Genomic DNA, 12,008 nt, shown 5'->3' with positions numbered 1-12,008 from the left:
TGTACTGGGGTCCCACACTTTGTGTTGAAGGCTCACTGTGAAGAACCTCTGTTTTCATTCTGATAACACTAGATACTGAGAAAGGAATAGAAAAATCTTGGAATTTCTAGCAAAATAAATTTTGCAAAAGATCTAAATTTTTTTTTTAAGATTTTATTTCTTTATTTGACAGAGAGACACAGCAAGAGAGGGAACACAAGCAGGGGGAGCAGGAGAGGGAGAAGCAGACCTCCCGCTGAGCAGGGAGCCCGATGCAGAGCTCTATCCCAGGATGCTGGGATCATGACCTGAGCGGAAGGCAGACGCCCAACGACTGAGCCACCCAGGCGCCCCTTTGCAAAGGATCTAAAAGAAGATGATCACCTAAGTTCAAACTCTTTCAGGGACACTCTGAACATGAGTTAGATGAAGGTCCCCTCATGCTATGGTCAGGATGGAGGACAGGGCATGTTGTTTTGTTTCTTTAGAATAGCTCATCACTATAAATAAGGGTTTAGGTAACTGAAATATTTACTTGACTTTGTGATAAATCTGATTTGCTCTTACATCTCATGACACTCAATCCCCAACCCAATGGTTGTCAGTTGGGGACCATGCTGGCATACACCTACCCCCAGAGGTTATCTGGCAATGTCCGGAGACATGTTTGGTTGTCACAACTGGGGGGTGGGCCATTCAACTGGTATCTAGAGGGTAGAGGCCAGGGATGCTGCTCAACACCCTGCAATGCACAGAAAGCACAAACACAAGTGCACGTATGCACACACATGCACACGTGCACTCACACACCCACCACCACCACAAACCATTATCCAGCCCAAAATGTCAATAGCACCAAGGTTGAAAAACCCTGCTTGAATCTCAGAAGCAGCACTAAGGTTATTCAAGAAAGGACACACATCTAATACTCTTCTTATCCCTTTGTCAGTTTACAGAGACAAGATGACATTTTGGCACTATGCTTCACATTGTTTGTCACACCTTTATCAAATATCCTTTACAGAGATTTCTGGGGAAACTGAATTTATACCAGAAAACAGAAGAGGTGTTACTAAATAGGGCAACTTGGCACTGTCCACAGGTGACAATGAAAGGAGTCACAGTACCTTCCTGGGAATAGGACTGATTTGTATTTGGATCACTAGGAGGCAAAATCTTTAAAGCTTCAAGCTCAGTAACAAAGTCAGGTAGAGGTGAAGCCCCGACAGTACTGACTTCTTTGTGGAATGGAACAAAATACTGGAAGAAATCTAATGATCATTTATCAATCTGGTGCATGACTGACAAGCAGGCTAAGAATTAGGAGAACTAAGTTTTATTACCAAGCCTGCACTGGCTAGCTGTATTATAGGACTTTCCGGAAATTCCAACATCTTCATTTATAAAACAAGAGGCAGGCACCAGGGTGGCTCAATCGGTTAAGCACCTGCCTTCAGCTCAGGTCATGATCCTGGGGTCCTGGGATCAAGCCCCACATGGAGCTCCCTGCTCATCAGGGAGCCTGCTTCTCCCTCTCCCCCTCCCCCATCCATGCTCGCTCTCTCAAATAAATAAAATTAAAAATAAATAAATAAGATGAGAGGCATTCCTCAGTAAGGTGCAGGAAGGATGGTATTTATCATGAGGAAGAGCAGGAAAATCGTGGGCTTCCCCCAACTGTTTCAGCCAGAGCAGCTCCCCTATTCCTTGCTAATCTTCCTTCAAAAATGGGGTTGTGTTACTTCTAAAAATAAGGTATTGAAAACAATGAGCTTGATGATCTTGGAGGCCTGATGTTAAGAGTAACCTAAACAAGACTTTTATGACCTATTATAGCACTCGTATCCCATTACAGTATTTATTTATTAGTACTTATTTATTTACATTCCAGATTACTGCTCATTTACCTTTTTCTCCTACTACCCAACACAGGGCACCCAATCAGGGTTTGCTGAGTCAATGAATGATTTCCAGAATTTGAAGTATTCTCAAAATTAAGGTATTCTCAAAGAGCAGATGACAAAAATGAGTCCCAGAGGGGTGCCTGGCTGGCTCAGTTGGTAGAGCATGCAACTCTTGATCTCAGGGTCCTAGTTCAAGTCCCACATTAGGTGTGGAGTCTACTTCAAAAAAAAAAAAAGAAAGAAAGAAAGAAAGAATCCCAGAAATAAGAAAAATGTCTGGCTAATGAGTAAGCATTTTTACTACAGAAATTTCTACTGATGGGGGTGAGGTATTAGATTGGCCATGTCGCAGAACCAAACATGTGATGCTCTGTGCTCAACTAACAGTTTCATATTTGAAGAAGAAATGTTGCATTGCACTGGTTTCAGGGACTGTGAAAGCCTCACTGGAAGCAGAACACTACCTTATGGCATCCTCCCCCCACCCCTTTCTTTTTAAAAAAAATGGACTGGCAAAATTTTAATAGTCAAGGTAACAAATGCTTGCCAGCATTCCTCCACCCCAGGCAAGCACAAACCACCTGACACTTCCTGATATCTACCACTGTAAAAACCCTTTGGTCCTCCAGCTGGCTCTAGAGAGAAGGGATACACAGCAGCATTTTCATGTTTGTTACTCTAGGGAAGGGGTAAGCCCAAAGAACGCAACAGCTGTAGAACCTCCTAACAAGCTCACATCCTGTCTCCAAGCACATTTTGGAGGAAATACACCAAGGAATAAGATTATCATTATTAAGAGGGGAAAAAGCAAAAATGCTACAGTGATCACAACTTACTCAAAGAAAACAAAGAAACGACAGTTTGCCACTGTAAAACTGAATATCTTCCTTTTCCATGAGGCAGCCCCCACAAACTACATGAATTAAAGATACATGAAGTGGGTGCCTATAATTCCCAAAAGTTCCCAAGAACTGGTAAAACATCATTGTCTCTATTAATCATTATCAAGAAAAAATTCAAGTAGCCCAGAACATCTACTGTTGCCTAAGGACACGATTAGGCAATAATGAATGAATAACTTTAGGAAAAAAGAAGGTAGACAAGGTGGGGAAGGCAAATACTCAACAACTTATAGGCAAAGAAAGGCAGGGGACCATGTGCTCCAGGGTTCTGTGATGTATCTCACTTTTTTTAAGATTTGTTTTTATTTATTTGAGAGACAGCGAGCATGTGTACACACACACAAGCAAGAGAGAGGGGCAGAGAGGGAGGAAGGGAGAGAATCCCAAGTAGACTCTGCACTGAGCACAGAGCTCCATGCGGGGCTCAGTACCACAACCCTGAGATCATGACCAGACGCTCAACCAACTGAGCCACCCAGGCGCCCCTCAATCCTTTTTCTAAGCCAAATCCTACACAAAAGGCCAATATATAAAGCAAATACAGTGAGTGGAGCATCCACAGTTAAAGTGGTGGCAGGGGGCACAGGACTGGCTCAGTAGGTAGAGCATGTGACTCTTGATTCTCAGGGTCTTGAGTTCAAGACCCATGGTGAGTATAAAGCTTACTTAATTTAAAAAAATAAATGGAAAATAAAGCCAGGCCAGGTACTCAGGAGCTCAGCTCCTCCAGCATCCTTAGGAACTCTGAGCTCAGCCTAGTTTGTGGGCTGCGGTCTAGGGAAGCTAGGTCATTTGCTTTGAAAGAGGTGGCTTCCATTTCCTACTGCATGTGCTAAGTAACAGTGGTTCTAGGACAGTCTCTTAGGCTAGTGCTTCCAAGCAACAGAAAGAAACTGGTCCTGGATTAGCCCCTGTTCGTGGACCTGCCCAGGGCTTTCCGGCTGCTGCACTAGGGCTCCCTATACTCTTTCACACCTTGTTTCCAACAGTCTAGCAGCTTCTTGAAAATGTCCTGACCTTCCAAAAAACCTGTGGTTTCTGTGTCCTCAATTCACCCCATCCTCAACACTCTTACTTAGCTCGCATTCTGTATCCACTACACTTGATTCTAAGGTCCCTGAGGGCAGACCTAGAGCCTCAACCACACCAGTAAGGGAGGGTGCGTTACCTGCCCTGTTCCTGAAAACCAGATTAGACCACACTTCTGTGGGAACACACTGTCCTTTGCATGAGCACTCGTGCATGTCCTATGATGGTGTTTGGTGAAAGGCTGTTTGTTTACAAAGGAATTCTACGGTTTGTCTCTAATCTTCCACTCAAATACTTCCTCATCTGAAGACAGAAATTCAGAGACATGCACTTCTGAAGATGGGTAGGAAGGGTATTTGCCAGAATAGAATATAATCATTAACCTTTTTTTGGTTGCAAATCCCTTTTGAGAATCAGATGACAGCTGTAGACTCTCCAGGATAATTACATATAAAAAATGTTGCCAATGACATTCCAGAGCATCCACAGGCTCCTAAAGTTTACCCACAGACCCAGAATTCAGGTTAAGAATCCTCATTCCAGCAGAGTCTCTTTATGAGAGGCATTCTCATTGTAGTATGTGTTCAATGAGACCCTGAGTACTGATTAAAGAGGGCTTCCCCCTTTCTTTGGCTGCCTTCTTTTCTCTTAATATTCTTTCACCTAACCCCAATGGGTTCAGTTCAAGTTCTTCAGTCTTTTCTGTTTCTCAGATCTTCACTTCGCTGACCTCCCAAAATACTGTATTGGAACGACAATCATAAGCCTTACAAAGCAATTTTACTGTTTCGAGTTTCCCCAAGGTGACAGCCAACTCCATGTGAACAAGGACTGTGCTGGGTTTGTTGTTGTTTTGCACACCCCCTCAGTGCCAATACTCCACACACCACAGAGGCAATACATACTGCCCAATATGCAGGTATCACTGCTTCCTTGCCCTTCTACCTTTAGGCATTTGCACTTGAACGTTAACTTTAAAACTGGACAATATGCCCTAGAAAAGCCAAATGCAAAGGCAAGAAAGAATAACCTACAGCAGGGCGCCTGGGTGGCTCATGGTTAAGCGTCTGCCTTCGGCTCAGGTCATGATCCCAGGGTCCTGGGATTGAGTCCCGCATCGGGCTCCCTGCTCCTTGGGAGCCTGCTTCTCCCTCTGCCTCTGTCTCTCATGAATAAATAAATAAAAATCTTAAGAAAAAAAAAAAAAGAATAACCTACAGCAGCTAGTCACTCTACTTTTCTCCTTCTGGATCCTCTAGTATGATTTTGCAAACACAAAGAGCAAGACAAATATGACACTGAAGACACACACTTGGAAATTTCGCTGTAGCTGTGAAAAAAAAAGTGTGTGGTACAGGAATGGAGTGTTTTAGAAGTTATTTTCTAGGGGGTACCTGGATGGCTCAGTCAGTGGAACATGCAACCCTTGATCTCGGGGTTCTAAGTTTTTTTTTTCCCCCTAAAGATTTTATTTGTCAGAGAGAGCGAGAGCGAGCGAGCGTGCATAGCAGAAGCAGCAGCAGACAGAGCAGGCAGAGGGAGAAGCCGGCTCCCCGCTGCTCAAGGAGCCTGACGCTGGACTTGATCCCACCCCAGATCATAACCTGAGCTGAAGGCAGATGCTGAACCAACTGAGGTACCCAGGCATCCCTCAGGGTTGTAAGTTTGAGCCCCACGTTGGGGATTACTTAAAATTAAGTAGAGATTACTTAAAAAATTTAAAAATCTGGGGCGCCTGGGTGGCTCAGCCATTAAGCAACTGCCTTCGGTTCAGGTCATGATCCCAGGGTCCTGGGATTGAACCCCACATCAGGCTCCCTGTTCGGCGGGAAGCCTGCTTCTCCCTCTCCCACTCCCCCTGCTTGTGTTCTTGCTCTCGCTAACTCTCTGTCAAATAAATATTTAAAATTTTTTTAAATCTAAAATAAAGTTATTTTCTAATTAATGGGATACCTGCTATTACTAAACAAAGAGAAAGCCTGATTCTGCCCTTGCCTTCCAAAGAAAACCAAGGTAGTAAAGGTCAACACTTCACTACATCTGCGTTCAGACACTACCTAAGACTCCTTTCCCAACCCACACACAGTTTTGCTCACCAATTCTTTCCCTTCACCTGCGTGCCCTCCTCCAGACTGCCCTGGAAATAACTCATGACAACAGTTCCTCTGCAGCAGTGTGTATGGTCTTGCCAGACAGAAGAGCAGATCCAGTAACTAAGGAAGAGGATGGCTACACTTGGGCACGTGACATGCCATAGCATCACCAACAAGCATGTATAATGCTCATGGGCTCTATGACTACAAAGAGGCCTAAGACTCTGTTTTGGACTTTAAGCACCTTTCAATCAAGACAGAGACAGAGAGAGAAATAAAAAAGATAAAGGTGTACCACTGTATAAATACTAATTGTACAGTACAGGCAACAGTCTAAAGATTGAACCTTATGTTCCACATTTTCCAAGACAGTTCTAATTCAAATCAAATATCCTGTACCATCAATTCCTTTAGTACACTTGTATGCTCAGACTACGGGTCCCAGTGTTTGGCATAGAAAATATGACCATCATAGCAACTGATGAAGAAGGCCAATCAACTAGGTTAGCTAAAAGCATGATGGCAGATTGTTTAAACCACTCTAGTGCCTTCCCATAGCCCTCAGATAATTGCGGTGTTGAACACAAAAGAGTGAAACTTGAGTCTTCTGAGACTAAGGGAGCTCATCAGGAGAAAGGCAGGAAGCTAGGAGTATTCAGAAAAAAGTCAGACAGGCAGAGTGCAAGACACCTGTCTCTGTTATGCCATTATTCTCCAAAGCCCTTTTAAAGTTACTGAGGACTATGGCAATAATTAGGCCTATGATACTCCTGGGAAAGAAACAAATCTATTCACGTGACAAAAATTAATTTTTTTCCCCTAAGCAGAGAGAAGAGACCATCTGCTTGCTCGGCCTCTGGTGTACAAGCTGACAGCAGTAACTGCCATGCAACAATTACCCCTTTCTCTCCTCTTCTGCTGTCCCCTTCCCCATGTACCCCAGTCACTGACTTCTCTACCCTCCTCGTCCGTCCACTCCCACTTTGGTCCAGCTTGTGCTTCAGAGACAGAGGGCCCTAAACAAGAATCACACGGGAAACCTTAAAAACAGATTCCCTGGCCCAACCCCAAACTTAACCAAATAGAAGAGGTTTGAAAACCCCTGTCTTACATCTATAAACACGATTCAAGGCACTAAACGTCTTTTAAGATGCTAACCTTAACCTCATTATCTTTTTTAAAGATTTTATTTATTTGACAGAGAGAGATACAGTAATAGAGGGAACACAAGCAGGGGGAGTGGGAGAGGGAGAAGTAGGCTTCCCGCGGAGCAGGGAGCCCGATGTGGGGCTCGATCCCAGGACGCCGGGATTGTTACCTGAACCCGAAGGCAGACGCTTAACAATTGAGCCACCCAGGCACCCCAACCTCATTAAGTATTAACCCCATTCTTCAAATACAGAAACTAGCTCAAAGGGCTTAAATGTTTTCTCATGGTCAAAAATATACCATCACAACTTCCTTTTTTGGGAGAAACCAACCATTTATTTTTCACTCTATTATAAATGAGTATGTATTTAGACAGACAAGTAAAACAAAACTGTCTAATGGTAAATAGCTGTGAATGAAAAAAAATGGTTACAGACTGACTAAATCAGCTTAATCTTGTACTTAACGATTCAGTCACTTTTTTTTAAGTAAACTCTATGCCCAACATTGGCCTGGAACTCATGACCCCCCAAGATCAAGAGTTGCACGCTCTACCAACCCAGTCAGGCACCCCAACAATTCAATCACTTTGAAGTACAAACAAAAAGTCAATCTATCCGCAGACTTTCACTGATATATTCAAGCACACATCTGAAGAAAGAAAATTCCTCAACATCCCATCACTGAACAGCAAGAATACATGCACTGACGTAATTCCTATTCCATAAATAGACTACTCAGCCCTTGGATTACTATTACAGTATTTGCTTAAAGAAATCTATCACACAGAGAAATGCACATTTGCTAAAAGCCTTTGAAAATTACATCAAAGCAAGAGAAAAAACCTGTTCACATAAGAGCCTTATGAATTTAATTGCTGTTTTGAAATGCCTAGTTAAGAGTTCAGAATATTGCCTTGTGAGGTCTGAATATAAATGTGTTGATATGACGACCCAGAAAGAGTTCCTGGCTCCATTTCACTCCCCCATGATTGCAAGTTCTTTGATGGGCATTTATAAATGGATTCCTTTTACAATAGCTATATACCTTTAACTTATCCGTAGTGAGCTCCAATAACCAATGTTATTTCTTAAATGGAAAGACAATGGTAATTCAGAAATGCAAGATTTCTTGCAATCTATATAAATGTAACTGCATATTCATAAATATATGTAATGTAGCTAAACCAGACCATCAGTTATGGGTACTTCAGAACCATGTGTCAAATTTATTAGAAATTTATTTTATTTTTTTAAGATTTTATTTATTTGACAGAGAAAGAGATAGTGAGAGCAGGAACACAAGCAGGGGGAGTGAGAGAAGGAGAAGCAGGCCTCCCGCCAAACAGGGAGCCCGATGTGGGACTCGATCCCAGGACCCCGGGATCATGACCTGAGCCGAAGGCAGACGCCCAACGACTGAGCCACCCAGGCGCCCAATTTATTAGAAATTTAAAAAAAATGAAATTTCTGAGGGCCGCAGCTACCTTCATTAGTTGGCTTTAAAATGTGTAATACAAGGGCGCCTGGGTGGCTCAAGTCGTTAAGTGTCTGCCTTTGGCTCATGATCCCAGGGTCCTGGGATTGAGCCCTGCATCGGGCTCCTTGCTCAGTGGGGACCTGCTTCTCCCTCTCCCACTCCCCCTGCTTATGTTCCCTCTCTCGCTATCTCTCTGTCAAAAAATAAATAAAATCTTTGGGGCACCTGGGTGGCTCAGTTGCTAAGCTTCTGCCTTCGGCTCAGGTCACGATCCTGGGCTCCCTGCTCCGCAGGAAGCCTGCTTCTCCCTCTCCAACTCCCCCCGCTTGTGTTCCCTCTCTTGCTGTGTCTCTCTCTGTCAAATAAATAAATAAAATCTTTAAAAAAAAAATGTGTAATACAATGGTAGATAATATACTATGGTAAATAAACGGAGTCAATGTAGAGAAGTAAACCAATGTAGAGAAGTGAATATTACAGAACACCTGAATGGTCACCAGAGTAAAATATCTTCCAGGATTTAAAAAAAAAAGAAAAGAGGGCACCTGGGTGGCTCAATCGTTAAGTGTCTATCTTCGGCTCTGGTCATGATCCCAGGGTCTTGGGATCGAGTCCCGCATTGGGCTCCCTGCTCAGCGGGAAGCCTGCTTCTCCCTCTCCCACTCCCCTTGTTTATGTTCCTTCTCTCGCTTTGTCTGTCAAATAAATAAAATCTTTAAAAAATTAAAATACTGAAAAATTTTTAAAAAGGAAAGACCTCGTTACAAGCAGTTACAGTAACTGTTCCAATTAAAGATTCCCCCTCCTTCTACTTTTCTCTGTCCCTTCCTCTCCCTCCCTCCCAAGAATTAATCATAAATAGCACGGCTTCTCAGTACTGCAAAAATATCCTGAGAAATCATTCAAGTTACAACAAAAGAGCTTTCATCCTATGTTTTTGCACAAACTTAACAGATATAATAAATTTAGTTAAAAAGCACATAACCCTTACTGTGTTGAACACAAAAGATGTAATCCAGAGCTCTGAATTCTCTCACTGATTACTATAAGAAAAAAAGATTGCATTAAATGTCTATTTACAACTTTTCAGTTAACTGTGGCCAAGAACATAGCAGGAGGTAACTTACAGTTCAAATTTTTCATCTTTTTTTCCACCAAAAAGTTAACAAACTGAATTCTCAACTTTACAATAAATACACAATTCCAATTTTTTTTTTATTTTATTTGAGAGAGCGGAGGTGGGGTGCAGAGGGAGAAGCAGACCTCTGCTGAGCAGGGAGCAGGACATGAGGCTCAATCCCAGGACCCCGGGATCATGACCTTAACTGAAGGCAGACACTTAACCGAATGAACCACCCAGGTGACCCCACAATTCCAATTTTCAAAAATATCTTTCTCCTGAAGGAGTGATACTCTACTTTTTGATACAATACTGATGCAGTTTAACTGTCCTACGAAGACAGTCAGCTATTAAAAGAAAACCAAAAAAAAAAAATCAAGGTAGCTCAAAGGCCCCAGCTGTCCAATTTTGCATTTCAACAAACTCAGTAAGGGGTGAGCTAAGGGCAATGAATACTTTCTGTAACTCATCTTTTCATTTGGCATTGTCATTTCTAGAGTAGCTCATACACCTGACCCTGGTGACTCACAGCATCTCACCTTATTGGCTCAAGCAGAAGAAAAAAGCAAATCAAACCAGACAATAAGAGAACCCGTAGATTTTCCTCCTCACATCCCCAGTTAGATGGGGTTACTCAGCGAGTATTTCCAAGGCCCCTTTAATTCCCACACTCTCACCAGTGTTTTGGCTTAGGTGCTGTATTTAAAAGTTTTTCCAATTCCACCAAGTAAATTTGCAAATGCCCAAGTGAGCAATGAGCTTCTGGTAAGCTTGTGATGTTTCTTGAAAAATAAAAAGAAAAGAAAAGAAAAACCTACAGAATAAAGCACATATTACTAAAGTGTATTCCTTAACCCACTCCTTGCAAAAAGAAAAACTAAAAGTTTTAAATATGGGAGTTAAAATTTTAATGAGAACACACCGACTAATGTCATACCAGAAATTCAAATACACAAAACCAATAAACTCCTGTTCCCTTCTACTTGGAAGACAGTTTCCCTGGAGAGGGAAAAGAGAGCTTAAACGACATAATCCATTTCTAATCTCTAAGACACTGTTTAGGAAAGATCATCGGATCTGTAGGCAGACGACTAAAATCAAAACCATCTGTGGCGACTTCTCCGTTGTGGGATGCAGGTGAAGTCACTGAAACCGCGTCTCATCATTAATTACATTTTATAAGTGGAAAAACCTATCAACTCACAGGCTTTTGGAAGGGGCTGACAGTGAACTGAAGAGCATTATACGGTGCTTCCCCCCCCCCGCCCCCACCAATCACAGGCCGCCTTGTCTGGTTCATAGAGCCATGAACAAGAACTGCCACAGGCCACAACAAGCGGTTCATCAGAATCCACATAAATCGCATGACACAGGCAGGCCTTGAGCATATAGAAAGACTGTGCAAGGCGCTCCTGGCAACCCCGGGCAATTAATACACCTACAGCACTGCGCCGACGAGGTGAATGGTAATTCCCCGCCCGGACTAAGCGGCCGGCGGTCCCTCCCGACCGGTGTGCGCCCCGGCGGCGGCGGGTCACTCATGAAGTCATGACAGTGACTCAAAGCGCCCTTCCGACTGAGGTGAGTCAGGAGGAAGCGCAGAGCCCGCAGCAGCCGCCAAGCGGGGCACAGACCTCGGGCGCCTGGGGGACAGGCGGGGGTCCCGGTGGGCTCACGGCTGTCGGAGGCTGCTACCCCCGCCGGGAACGCCAAGACTGCACGCGGCGCCCCCGGGGTCACCTCGCCCTGCGCACTCGTGACGCCGCGAGGGGCTGGGCCCAAGGCGGACCGGCCGCTCGGGCCTGGCCGGCCCGCCGATGCGACGCGTAGGAAGCGGGGACCCTCAGCTCGGCCCCATCCGCGCTCACCCCGTTTCCGGCCGCCCCCCGCCCCGGCCCGCCGCGTCTCCCTCAGGCCCGTGCCGGGGCCGCAGAGTGCCGCCGCCGGCCCGGCCCACGTCTCGAAGGCCCGGGCCGGCCGGACTCGCCGAGGACCCAGAGGAGGGCCGCGGAGGGCGCGGGCCACTCACCGGCCTGTTTCGCTCGGCCCCCCGCCCGTCGCCAAGTCCGCGCCTCCGTCAGCGACTCCCTGAAGTGCCGCGGCCGCCGCAGCCGAGCGGACGGTGCAAGGGCGGCCCGACGCGCGCACGCCGCGGGGGCGGAGCCTGAGGCGGACACGCCCCTGCGGCGCGCGCGCCTCCCGCGGGGCACCTGGTGCCGGGGAGCACCCGCGCTCCCGAGAGAGCGGGTTAACAAGAGCAGGTGTTAATGAGGGTGCCTCGGGGCTACGCGCTCTCCGTGCCCCGTGTCACCGCCTGTCCGGGTTCCTCTTGCGCTGGGCTCCACCTGCCCTT

General features: G+C 45.2%; 1 protein-coding gene across 3 annotated transcripts in view; it reads right to left on the bottom strand.

Moving 5' to 3' along the window:
- HMOX2 (heme oxygenase 2) overlaps positions 1-11,790 on the bottom strand; it is a 35,990-nt gene extending 24,200 nt beyond the window's left edge. Inside the window, exon 1 of one of the 3 annotated variants that reach the window (XM_028117583.1) lies at positions 11,685-11,790. The gene's annotated coding sequence lies outside the window, so the exon portion shown is untranslated. The remainder of the gene's footprint in view (positions 1-11,684) is intronic. The other 2 variants (XM_088017318.1, XM_088017317.1) reach the window with 2 other exon arrangements.
- Between the last annotated feature and the right edge of the window lie 218 nt (positions 11,791-12,008).

The sequence above is a fragment of the Eumetopias jubatus genome, unplaced genomic scaffold (assembly GCF_037043125.1).
Source record: "Eumetopias jubatus isolate StellerSeaLion01/CBP00866 unplaced genomic scaffold, mEumJub1_p1.0 scaffold_12, whole genome shotgun sequence".
Classification (NCBI taxonomy): Eukaryota; Metazoa; Chordata; class Mammalia; order Carnivora; family Otariidae; genus Eumetopias; species Eumetopias jubatus.
This window is presented reverse-complemented; position numbering and strand designations above follow the sequence as displayed.